At 40.7% G+C, this 14,025-nt stretch overlaps 1 protein-coding gene across 8 annotated transcripts in view; it reads left to right on the forward strand.

The window, feature by feature from the left end:
• sash1a (SAM and SH3 domain containing 1a) overlaps positions 1-14,025 on the forward strand; it is a 249,324-nt gene that overhangs the window by 175,951 nt on the left and 59,348 nt on the right. The gene's annotated exons all lie outside the window — the stretch shown is intronic.

The raw sequence follows: 14,025 nt of genomic DNA on the forward strand, positions 1-14,025 counted from the left end.
CTCTCTCTCTCTCTCTCTCTCTCCCTCTCGTTTTCCTGTCCAAGTCCCCCTTCACATCTGGATCTCCCCACCAGCTGTCAAGGAACAAGGGAGCGGATGGAGGGAGGGAGGAAGGAGGTGTGGAATGGGGGTAAAGAGAGAGGGATAGAAATGGGAGGAAAGGAAGTTTGCATAGGCCAGAATTCCCTTGTTAGACTTCCCCCAATACAGGAAGTAAAAACCTCACAATGTGATTGTGAATGCCCACTGTGTGAGAGGAAACACAAATGGTGTACGCACAAACGGAAAGCACTCCTTTGCTCACATGCAAAGACACATTTAAGTTCACAAATGTGCACATAACACGCAAATACCCCCATGGACATGAATGCACACATATCAAAATGCATGTATTTGAACACACTCTGAAACATACATACTCATAGAGATGCTGGTGACAGTGAAGCAGGCATTAAGCCCATTGAACTGCCTCATATGCTGCTGTAGTATTTAGCTCAGAGAGGAGACTGCTGGTGCTTCGTGAAGGGCTTTGACCGTAGCATGTAGAGTTTTCATTGGGAGGTTTCCCCCCCAGGCTTTAGCTGTCAGAGCAATTCCTGTTATCTGTCAGTCTCTTTACTCTCTTTTACCTTTGGCTCATCACTGAGTGTCTGTCTATAGCCGGACTCTAATGAGACTCCCTAAAGTTGAAACTATAGTGAAAAGCTCTACTTTAAAGAGAATCACTTGGCATTTACTTCTCTATGCTTTTTCATTTTCTCTGCCAGAGGAAACTGCACATGCCAGCTGTTGTTGCAATGCTCTGCCAGAGCTGGGCAGCCACTCCTGTGCCTGTTTGTTCATGCGAGGGCAGGGCTAAGTGCCATGGCAACAGGTGTGTGTTGACATCATTAGCGTTATGCAAAAGGCGAGGCAGCATGGACACACACACTGATTCAGAAGGGCGAAAGTGTTGCTCACATCTGTTTTTGAGGTTCTTATGCAGTGAGTGTGATCTGCGGAGGGGTGGCTATGATTGGGACAGTGATAAAAACACCAGCCTTTATTTCCTCTTCAGCCTCCCAGGAATGGTTAGACTGTGCAGTTTCTGCCACATGTGCATGTGTAATTCGGCCATCTCCTTCTGTCAGTGCAGCTGGTCCGTGTCTGTCTGTAATGCTACTTTTCAGTTTATTTCTAGCTGTTACGAGCTAAGCCTATTTCTTTGTGTGATTTATAGGCTAGCAGCGATGATGTTGCTGTCACTGCTGAAGGTTTACTGTCTGAATAGCCTCTCTTTGTGACTTGAGATCAGCGTTAATACTATTACATCTCCTGTAAATGTCTTGCACATAATTAGTTTTAGCTCTGTACGTGTGTCTTTCAATATAAAATATGTCATATATTAACATAATAGTGATGTGTTCAGTATCAGGATGTCACTAGGCAGACCCGAGCACCACAGCCAATGATTGAGCATCCTTTGGCACAAAAAGCGCTGTACAGTACAGTATGTTTCAGCCAACAAACCAGAGTAATGAGTGAAATGTGTTCAACTGGGTAACAAAACTCTAGTTTGTTTTGGTTGGGATAATAGTATTCACTCTGCGGTGATGTTGACAGTGTGCACAAAATCAGACAGAGGTGGAACAACACCAAGAATGATGACAAATAAACCACCACAGTGGGACACAATTAATGTATAAATGAATATAAATAAATGTGGGAAGCATTGAAACGGTCTTTAGGACCCTTACAACAAACAGTCTATTAAAGTTTGTAACATGTAAGTCATATATTGCAGCATACATACTAAATGATAATAAAGTGAAAATCTGTAAAAAACAGTTTAGCACATCAATTGAATTCAAGGAAAGTCAACCGTATTGATGAGTCAAAGTGTGCTACATGGCAGCCATCTGGGGTATTTTTTTTTTATACTATTTTTTATATGTGTTAGGAGAACAGGTCCTCTTAGCTCTGTGAGCTGGACTCGATACATATGCAAGGACCGCAGATGGGATTTTACTGATCCTCCTCTCTTTCTCTTCACTTCTCACTTTTCTCATTCATCCAGCCTCTTTTATTTTAGGACAAATGAGTCTTCAGAGCAGCACTTATTATCCGCCTCACGTTTTTGATCCATGCATGCCTCACACACACACACACACACACACACACACACACACACACACACACACACACACACACACCACCACACCTCTTCATTGCCTTGAATCAGAGATTTGTCAAAGTCAGTTCACACCCTGCAAGACAGATTGCAGCACCTGAGGGGGGGCCTGGTCAGTGCTGATGTGGCATATACTGTAGGGCTGCACACAAGGAAATACAGGTATGTGCTTCGTCACATGTGTAGAAACAAACCTGCATACATCAAATCAGCTTTCGGACGTTTAAAAACCTTTTGGGGTTTATCATATCATCATTAGCGTCCTTGCTGAAAGTCCAACCATGAAGAGTTTCATGAGACTTCACACAGAGATTTAGTATTTGTGAGATTTCTGTCAAACCAGGGCTGAAACAAAGTGGTTTCCAAAAGGTAACTATCTCTACCTTTTTAGAAGGCTGTTTTTATTTAGAGGCAAAGCTTTGGCATGGAGGGGAATGAGCAGGTCGAGTCTTTCTCTGTCGCTATCTCTTGTGGGTGTGTGTGTGTGTGTGTGTGTGTGTGTGTGTGTGTGTGTGTGTGTGGTAGGTGCATACAGACAGAATGCTTATACCGGTGCAGTGTCTTGCATGTCTGATTATGTTGTTACAGGCTTACGCTACAGTGTAATTCTCTGTACACCTGCTGGTTTTTATGAAATGTGGCTTTAAAAGCTCATTAAATCTATTTTGAAACAGGTCGGAGGCCAGATATTGTATAAATCTCCAGCAAAATCTGAGTTTTGAGCGTGTCACAGGTTACACATCATATTGACATGAAAGGATTACAGCTATTATTGTTGAAGAAAGAATATTCCCCGATTATAGCAAGACTGTGTGTGGACACAAAGAGCTCTGATTACCTCTGGCACTGCTGTCCCACTTCCCAGGACACCAAGCATTGACTAACACAGCAGGGGACAGGAAAGGCTGTAGGTATACACACTCTTATGTACAGTACTGACACACAGGCACACATCAAACACAATGATCAGCATGCTTTACTTTCAGTCCACATTTATTTTACTCTTTTTTTTAGAATTTAGACTTGAACAATTATGTGGAGTTCTGTATTAAATACACACAATATAGGCATTAAGAACATTTACAACATGGTACAGAGCTTATATTTCAGTATAAAACATTCAAGCTTATGGATGATTTCCTTTTTGAATGATGGTGTGCAGCACATCACTGAGTACTCGATAAAACACTAATAAAGTATGATGATCTCTCTTAACGCCAGCCGTCCACATACACACACATGCTTTTTCATGTTTGTGTTGCCCATAGCAACGGCTGGGCTAGGATCGGTGGTGATGTCAGCAGTGATGTATGAGTGTTGGAGTGCAAGGGGGTGACCTCAGTGGAGGGGAAGTCCCTGAGGACACATATCAGCTGTAGCCAGCGCTCGCTGTCAGGACTTTCTCACACTCAGTATCCGTACGAACAACTAAAGCTGCCCTGACCCCCATAAACCCCAGCTTCTGATCCACAGGCGTCACAAATCACCAGCACCCGGCATGACAAGGACCTCTGACATGCACACATGCACAGCCCCACACACCATGGCATACATTGTCTAATATTACCCCAAAAAAGGGTCGGAATATTTAGAGGATGATTTTGGATGACATGAAAGGTACACTGTGGAGCTTTTGGTCCGCAGGAGTAGTGGTATTTACTGGGTAATAGCTAAGATTCAAGCATGGAACTAAGCCTGTCTCCATGGTGAACTACATCTATTTTTGTACCTTGTGATGTTGAAATATATTTTAGATATGCTACTAAGGCCAATTCAGCTCCTACATTAACTGTTTTAGGATATTCAGCAAGCATTCTGGTCATGTCTATGAAATTAAAAGCATGCATTTTCACAGTTGGCTGTAGTAATGTGGTGTAACTGGTACCAATAAAAGAGTGGAAGAACACAAAGACAACCACTAGCCAATGTCAGCAATGCAGATTAGAAAAATAGGCTTTGCAAATATATTTATGAGAAGCATGTTTGTCAGGACTTCATGATGCATTCAGTGTATATTGGTTACAAATATTGAGAGTAAACAATGTTAGCATTCAGTCAGTGAATGTACCCTTCTGTTGTGAAACAACTTGAAATTGTCAGTGTTTGCTGTATTTTAATTAGGGTGTAGTTATAGTATTTCCTGTAAGTAAGGCCAGTGGTTATGCTCATCAGTCTTGGTTTGAGGCTTCTGGCACATGTGTCCTGCGGCTTTTTTCACTGGGCAACTAAGGCAGCTACGTATGTTTGTGTCATGGTCTGTTGTTGGCATCAATGTGTTTTTGCTGATATTCAAGCCTATTAGATCCAGCTCATCCATTTTGCCTCAGAATGGTGGCCTCCGTCCATGTTGGCACAGAGGTTGCCTGCCCTCTCTTCTAAAGCAACAGTTCATAAATGAATGGTTGCCAGTCTCTCTCTCTCTCTCTCTCTCTCTCTCTGTCTCTCTCTCTCTCTCTCTCTCTCTCTCTCTCTCTCTCTCTCTCTCTCTGAGGACAGCTGTTCTATCTGTCATGGATGGAAAAAGCAATCATAGGAGCCACAACCACATCCATGGATACAGATTAGGAATGTACATACTGTATGTGTGTTCTAGGCACAGGCATGTGTGCTCTTGTTTGCATGACTCTGTTCATGTGTGTATAAGCTGTGAACTCTTACGAGGTGTAGAAGAGCAAGAGCCTGTAATAAAATAAATGTTCCTTTTGGATTAATTTTACATTAACGTCTCACTCAAAGGTGGGTGTTTAATGGCTGTTGTAAAAGTAGAGATTGGTAAACACATAAAAGTGCTAAAGTTAAAACAGTGTGTTCTAAATGTGTGGGAGGAGAGAGGGGAGGAGGGAGAGATTAAAGTTGTCCTGCCACACGTATTTAATTACTTTGTGGTATTGTTTAAAGTTCTACCATGTAACCTTTTCTTGTGGAAAAAATGCCTTGGTTACCTTGTTTCAAGCCATTCTAGTGTGGTATAGAAAGCCTGTAGGAAGACTCAGCTCATTTTTTGCCAGTTCTCATTAATATTCAATGAGCTAAGCTGCTTGATTCTGCAACTGGGCGAGCTCATGAATAGTAATGAGCTCAGTCAACACGACGTCAGACTGACCAGCTTTTGTAATTGGTCTGATTTCTCCACTCATTTCTTTTCAGTGGCTAGAACTGACAGAGGAGGTAGCAGCTCGTCTTCACATTCACGACATGACACAAACACATATTGGCTGAACATATTTATAATAAAAAAAATGCAGGGCACCTTTAATGTGCAAGTTTCTGATAGTTTACTTGCATGGAAGGATGTTTTCTGTCTTTTACACTAAATTGATTTGAGCAAAATGAAGGAGCGCCTGGGTAGCTCACCTGGTAGATCGCGCCTAAAATGCCCACAAAAAGCATCTAAAAGACAGTTGCCCTTGTGAAACCAATTAGATTAGCTTTGTTCATTTATTTAAATAGTCCCTGTTATGCTTTTTTTTATTCACCCATCTTTTAGTGGGTTGCAGTTTTTTGAGTATGTAATAAATGTATAGGTACAAAAACATCTTTTCTCTCAAACAGACAGCACTTTTTCTCCACTGCCTGAAACGTCTCACCCACATTTCGGTTTGAAATTCCTCAATTAGTGATGTCAATACTTTTAATCACAACAGACTTGGCCATTTTGGAAGGAGGGCCAAGAGCTCAGACAGAATGTTTCAGGTGGAGGCACTGCAGCAATGGGTAGTATGAGAAACATAATGTGTAAACCTATTCTAGTAGAACCCAAGAGTACAAATATGAATTTGGAAAGGATATAAGGATATATTATATAAGGTATAATATGGGCTCTTTAAGGAAAGTCACAATTCTTTTTTTCAGCTCAGTGTGACATTACAGACTTCATGACAGGGGTTTAATTTCTCTCTTTGCTCTCAAAATATTGATATTACCTTGGTACCTAGTGGCAAATGTGTGTCAGATCAAGGAAGGTTTTATGCATTATCACTGCTCTGCCCCAGGTGGAGCTGTTGCTCCAGCTGTGGATGGTAAACCCCCCTGCCCCGTCCTGCCCCCTGGCTCCATGAAACATCCTCTTGTAACCTCCCTTTGTCTTCTCTGCCTGTCTCTCAATCAGTTTATTCTCCTTCCTGTTCCTAGCCTCATTATGTTAGTTAGTCAGTAAAAGTTATGATTATTAAACTTTTCTTTCTTATTTTGTAATCACTGACAATGACCGTAGTTTACCCACCTTTCATTTTGTCAATACGTCACACTTAAAAACCCAGTCCGCAGCAGTAAACATGTTTCCACCACATGTACTGCTTTCTGAAGCCAACCATTCATGTGCATAAACAGACTGAATCAGAAGTCTGGTTGAGGTTATGACTGAGCTAAACCCTGGAACTAGACAGTGTCTGAGCTGGGCTGACTTTATTCTGGCTACAGTCAAATTATTAGTGTAACCCGTTGCAAAGTGAAGATGCATCGCCGTGTCTCCGCTCTTTACAGCTTCCAGGTAAGTAAAGCCTTTGCCTTCTGCACATTTCACCCATCATTGATAATTATGTCATGGATGGTGCCAAAGTAACATATATGACAAGGGTTTGTGTGTGTGTGTGTGTGTACCTGCAGGTTGGCTGTCTGAGGGTTTAAAAGAGCAGCCTGGTTATATCTGAATGCTCAAAATCAATTTCACAGTAGCTTGTCTAAATCTTTTATACCACCAGGTGCATTTTTATAGTGTAGATTTGTTTGCATACCAATCCATGTGGCTTGATTGATGGCTTTTGATGATATTAATGCAAATGTATTGAATGGGCCTAAATGCAAGCTCTTGGTGTTTCAGTTGTTATGGTTACGCCAATCGTTCATCCTACATTTATTTAGCTCCCACATCCCTAGCTCCCTCCACCCACCAGATTGTGGGACCAGAGCCAGAGAAGTAAGATTTCACTCAAGCACACACACACCCTTGGAAATACCACTGCCCAGACTTCAGTTTTTAATCCCTTTCAGATATGCTATAGAGAGCTTTACATACTCAGGTATGTGCTTTACAAGCCACATGTGCACATTTTTATTTTTTTGCTCTGAGATCATCATGTGCAGATGATCTTGCAGCTGTCCCTCAATATATTACAGACTTTGACAAGGAGAGACAGAGAAAAAGTGTAGAGAATAGAAGCGAAAGTAATTAAAACTGGTTTGTCCGCATGTTCTCCAACATACAGCCCATGTAATTGCAATAACCTGGTCTTAATATTGCTGTGGACCATTGTTGCTATCCATCTTTCCTGTCTGTCTCTGTCAATTTTAATGTTATTGACTGCATGTACAGCGAAGTTTAGCATTGTCTTCAAAGTGTGGCAGATCATGAATATTATACTTTTCATGCATTTTTATGCATTATGGTGCGAGCCAGTTACCGATACAGCAGATCCATGCTGATGTATGTAGAGATGCAGTTTGTTTGTTTATTTAGGATTCTCAGCTCCTGCATTGCAGGTGCTATTCTTCCTAAGGTCCTTACAGCTCACTTGAAAATGTGGCAATGCAATAATAAAATAAACATGACAATGAAAATTGTAAGACAAAAACTAAACATACACTATCATTTCATAACAACTCATGTAAAAACAACAAAATACACACACATAACACAAATACAGACACAAAGACAACTCCACCATTGCAGTCATCTTTACGTTTAGGCTGACCACATTTTTGAGACCGGTATGTCTACATCGTCACAGAACATCTCTTCCATCCTCTCCGGACACATCTTACAATGGAACAAACAAACATATGTTGTATGTTGTTTGGCTCCACTTCTTTAATCAATAGATATGTTTTAACTAAACTTTTAAATCTCCTTTTACTGCTTTCTTGTGTGCAAAAAATAATCAGAAAAATAAAGTATGTACTACATTGGCCTGGGCTAAATGCCAGCTCTGCGCCACAGGATATGGATAGCTTTACTGCCAGCATGGGCTCAGCACCAAGCCCTGCAGCAGTGCACTCCTGTATCAACACAAGCCTCCTGTGAGTGTGTGCTCCAGGGACCCCTAGCTTGTCTTCATCTCTCTGACCATACCTTCCCTGCCCGATCATTTTTCTTAATCTGTATCTTTTGCAGCCTGTCTGATAGGTACACCATGGTCTCAAGTTGTACAAGCATATAGTTTCATAACACTGTATTTAATCAAAGTAATTTATTAGGCAACATAACATTTGATAGTTGGAGTTTAGTTTTTTCTCAGGTTGATATAATTGTAGATTAAATGTATTGAGTTTGTTGTATTTGTTTAGACAAAGTAAATAATATCATCTTGGGCTCTGAGGAAGTTTAAAGGGCATTTTTTAAAATTTTCTGACATTGTAAAGGTTAAAGATAATCAAAAATAAATATGGATAATGAAAATACCCATTTTTAACAAAATACATATTAATGACACTATGTTATAATACAATTTAAGACATCTTTCCCCAAATGAAGATGCATGCAATCTGTTTTCAGACGTGGCATTTCCTATTTAGTAATGTGTCCTTACCTCAGGCAGAGCCATCTGTATCACAAACTCAATGTTACTCAACCTGTATTTAATCTCAGTGGGCCCATTAACCTCTGTACTGCTTCTGGTCCCGCTGAGTCGCCTCTGCTCCAGAGAAGCTCCACTCTTCCAGAAGGGGGGGGGGGGGGGGGGGGGGGGTACTGGTGCATTGGCTGGCCTCTAACCTAAACTGGAAGGACAATCATTAAACACACAAGTTAATGACCGCCGACTGCTGTTTTCTTTTCTTTTTTTTGTGCCGGTCTAGATGTCTCTTTGTTGTTGTAGTTGCGTGTGATTGTGTGTTAGCGCATGTTACACACAACAATAAGATCTTTAGGGACACGGATAACGGAGCAACAGAGAAATTTAGTTGGTGAGAGTGAGTCAGAAATGTGTGTTAATTGGTTAGGAGTGACCATCTGGACCAGAGCTTTCAGACAGGACTCCCCACCAGCCTGTAATGAGGTCTCGTCAGGCCGGAGCACCAATCGCCACGGCCCATGCCAAGCACCGGGGCATGCCATGGTAACCTCTAAACCCTTTTATCACCTCAACGGTTAGGAGTCAGCCAACTACAGCACAGAAACACATAAGTCATCCCTGACATGACTAAAATGTTTCAGATAGATAAGTGACTACTACAGAATGTTTTCAAAATATGAATTGAAATTATTTTAACAGTTATGGTTATAATTTGAATTGGTAATTTAATTAAACTGACGGTACTTTTTTTTACATAAGTGAGTATCAAACTATCAAGAACTCAGTGTTCGCATTCAATGCCTTTTGTTGTATACTTATTGTTTTTTTCTTCTCATTCTGAGTCTGATTTAAATCTTTCACTTTGGCCAATTTCAGTTGAGAAGATCCTAGCAGCTGCTGGTCTTCGCTTAAGACCCAAAGACGTGAATTGACCCAAGCATATAAAAAAAGAGGAACAATTCAATCACAAAAGTAGCTCTTCATATGATTTTCCAATTTTATTTGTTTTTAGCGTAGTCCTCCAGATCCACAAGTTTGATCAGGACTTCATTCATGGCCATGTGAACCTGTTTAAGTAATTAGGAAAATATACAAGTTTTGTTTTGTGTTTTTGTGGCTCATCACTGCCACTGGGTTCATATTTTGCCAGTGTAAGCAGGATCCTCTGGGCTGAAATGGGGGAAAATTCCTGTGAAAGTGGAGGGCTACAGCAGTTGAGCTGATCTTGCACTATGTTTGTGTGTTGTGTGGTTGAGTTTCGTGTAGACAGTCAGACAGACAAACAGAGACAGTTTGAGACTGCTTCATACTCACACACATACACACTGTCAGCCAGAAAGTGAGTTTGGTAGTATGAGACACTGTCATAGTGTCTGATTGGTCAGCCTGCCTGCCAGTCATCTGTGCTGTTGACTAAACTCCATTCCTTGTGGTGCTCTTTTTTGTTTATTTATTTTTTAAATATAAATGAAATATATGCAAGCATTAAGATGGCTATGGAAGATATTGAAATTTAAAATTGAATTTAACACAAAACTAAATGTCAGCTGATCTCTTCAGATGAAACACTGATCACTAAAATTGAAAACCACTGTAATGTCAGAAAGCAATACAAATGGATAGGGTACAGAGGAAGCACAAGTAAAAGTTATAAATAATTGGGAATGACATGTGAACAGAGCTAAATGTGCGGTGGTCAAGGTTCAACTCAGGACCAAACTTTCATAATGATGGGGGTGGGGGTCTTATATAATGTGCTCAGTCCAAGCCACATACTGTACATGCTGTCAGACCGCAGTTAAATCTGGAGTACAGAGCCAGTTATACAGCGCAAGTACAACAATTTAGTCTGCGGTACCTGAAGAACAGACACACATCACTTTTTAAAACATATAGAATTCAAACTTCTTACTCTTGAGCATCTGTTGACACTTGAGCTATGAACTCAGGAATATTTATGTTTGTAGTTACGGGACAAAATGTAAATCAACAATGATAACCCATTGTTAAAAAGATGGCGTTTTTTTCCTCACTTGTTTAGATTCTGCGTCTGTGTCTTTGTCAGCAGGATATCTGAAAATGGATTTCCAAGCAGTCCAGTGGCTCTGTGCCAATGAATTTGTTGCTCTAACAATGAAATAAACTGAGACAGAGATTGTATTCTAGATGTTAATAGTGTGTTTACGGACAGAATCATTCCGTTTGGCTAAAAATGTATGATTGTGATGAGAACAGTTACTTGGTGGACGTTTGTATCTTCATTTGGAGAGGTTGTGTTTGTGACTCAGGCAGAAAGTCAGATCACTTTTCTCCTTTTGGGTCTTGAAATTGAAATATAGTATGGGAAAAAATGTTAACCCTGGTATTGGCCCAATATTCACTTATATCCCCAACAACAGTCCTAACAGCACAGAGCATTGGGATTTGGTTAAATAATATGCTTGTGTTGAAAATCCCTCTGCACTGAGCTTTTGATAATGAGCCACTGTTGTGAGTCAGAAGACAATTTTTTTTTTTTGCATGTCAACATGTATTTTAACATGGCTGTTTATTTGCCTCCTAATATGCAAATTGGACAAGTATGTGTGACAGATCATATGTTGCGATATGCATGTGAGATATGTGATGACAGTGTGCATACTGACAGTAATTACAGAAGACTGTACCACAGAGATGCCTGGAGCTGGCGAGGAACAAGTTATTATAACATAACATCTAATTTATAACCAAATGATAACTTGTCTGTAGCTTTTGATGCGAGCAATGTGATATAAATCTACAGAGAAGGTGAAACTGTAAATGCTCATAATATGTAGTGCACTGTGAATTTCATTTTATAAATGTGGGCTTGAGGTATTTTCAGATTGATTTGCAGTTTGCATGCAGTTCAGAATTCTGTGTGAATGAGTGCATGGCTGATTGTGAGCTGTATATCTGTGTCTACTTATGTCAGTGTGCCAGGGAGAATGTGGCATCTCCAGAACTGGAATTCCTCTCACACCACACTCCACAAGAGACTCTCTGTCTTTCTCTCTGCTTCCGTAGGAACTAAATGTAGTCTGTTTTCTAATTTCCACGGGTCAAGTGACTAACAAACAAATAAACTCTCATCTTTTAATTACAATTGTCCATATTCCAAAGAACCAACCACTGCAAAACGTGCAGCGACAGGGCCAAAATACATTAATGTTTAACCAACCTTTCTAATCCCAGCTTCTTTCTGGGGTGTCTCACTCCATGTGTCTCACCCACATCATCTTAGAAGAGTGTTTAGGCAAATAAACAAGCAGAGATAGACCCATAAAATTTTTATCGAGCCCCGCTGGCTACTGTCTTGTTAGTACTGGGACTGTACAGTAAATGCAAGGCTGCTGTGTGTGTGTGTTAGAGTTGGTTGCTATCCAAATTTTGATACTGTCAAACCTCCCTGTTTACCGCAGCAGACGGTATTACCGTGACTAATTAAAAATGATGAAGTAAGGCTCAGACGGCGTCACCAAACCGTTGGCTCTTCCCTACACCGTTCAGAACTGAACACCCAACATTAATACTGAAACACCTCTCCCTTCTCATTAGGTCGAAACCCAAAATGCTGTCAAACTGCAGAAGTCGGGTCCTTCTTTGAGACCAGGTCACTCGGTGCGCGACTTGCCATCTCCCCCCCCCGTGTGTGTGTCTGTGTGTGTGTGTGTGTGTGTGTGTGTGTGTGTTAGATTGGGATGAAACCGAAGGGGATAATTGCGTTCACAGCGCACACATGGTCAATAATAAAATTGAGGCCAAGCTTATTTTTACTGTATAGCTCAGAGGCTAACATATGGCATAGCGTCTGACTTGACATAACAGGAGGTGAAGAAGGATTTAATAGACAATTCTGTGTAGGGCACCGTGCTCTGTGGTTTGTAGGTGTATTTGACAACAGCAGAGGGCACCACTATTTCCCATTTTACTGCCCCATTCCCAGATAGAGGGACATGGAGAAAAACACAGAGAGAGGAAGCAACATTTTGAAAGTGGTTTGAAAAGTGGAAGAAAAGACGGCAAAACATACCCATGGGAAAGCTCCTGATAAGCAAGAGACCAATGACCTACAATCTAAAACTGCTCGTCTCATCAGCCACAATATCTCTGGGTTGTTTTGGGGATTTGAGTTGCATTCCACGATTTTTTTAGCAAATATTATGGTCACATTGCATACAGTACTCAGGAAGTGCCTTCTTTATTACCATGGGTTGCATCATTTTTTTTTCCAGTGCTCCAAGTTGACCCCTTTTTTTAATACTCATGGAATACTCGTCTCCTTACTTTGACTTGAGTGCAAATGAATAGACTCTGTGGACCTCAGGAAGGGTTGCTGCCAAGGGATCAATTAGGATCTGAATAAACAAACTCAGGCCATGTTCATGTCAGCCAGGGATAACAAATTATGTATAGCTGTGTTGCAATAAAGTAGCTGTCTAGTGTACTTTTTTATACACTACACAGCTACAGCTATTTGAAATATTTCTTAAAGTCAGTCATTTTATTTAGTTCTATTTGTCTCTATGGTAGTAGTGTTTTAATTAGTGTTCAAATCACTTTTCCATCATAAAAATCTAGGTTGAACTCTGAGTTTTTAGGTCATAAATTGAAAATGACATTTAGTGAAGTTAATCGGTTCTTCTATCTCAATGAACGGTTAATTTGGGCTTTTTTTTTTTAGTACTTCCACATATTCATGAGCAACATTTCAGTAAAGTTACAGCGGTCTTTCTGGGTAGGATTTATTCTTATCACACACATGCTCTGTCCTTATTGTGACAATGGTCTGTCACAGCACATTTCGTGCAGAGCTCCAGTACACAGAATGACATGACCAGTCGAATGTATGACACACTGGAGATCAGCTGTCAGCCTGGCACTGCCACCCTGTCACCAACACAGCTGCCAGCCGAGCCTCATGACCTCCATCCACAGTGAGACCAACACATCTCCACTGTCTGCACCTGTGGACTCACACAAACAAACAAACAAACAAACAAACAAACAAACAAACAAACATGCACTTTATACCCTGCTCTTGTTAATTTCCAGCACACATGTGAACATCATTTTAACAAAGATGCAGTTTATTCCTCTTCCCTCAGCCATTTCTCTTTCAAATTCACATCCCTGCCTGCAAATCTGCACCAATCTCAAAAAACACTGTGCAGTCAATTAGTGTAATCTGCACCAATCTCAAAAAACACTGTGCAGTCAATTAGTGTAATCTGCACCAATCTCAAAAAACACTGTGCAGTCAGTCAAAGTACCCTGGCCTCTCACACAGTGCTGCGCATACTTTTGGAAGCTTGCTTACATCCAAAG

This window comes from Etheostoma spectabile, chromosome 18 (assembly GCF_008692095.1).
Source record: "Etheostoma spectabile isolate EspeVRDwgs_2016 chromosome 18, UIUC_Espe_1.0, whole genome shotgun sequence".
NCBI lineage: Eukaryota > Metazoa > Chordata > Actinopteri > Perciformes > Percidae > Etheostoma > Etheostoma spectabile.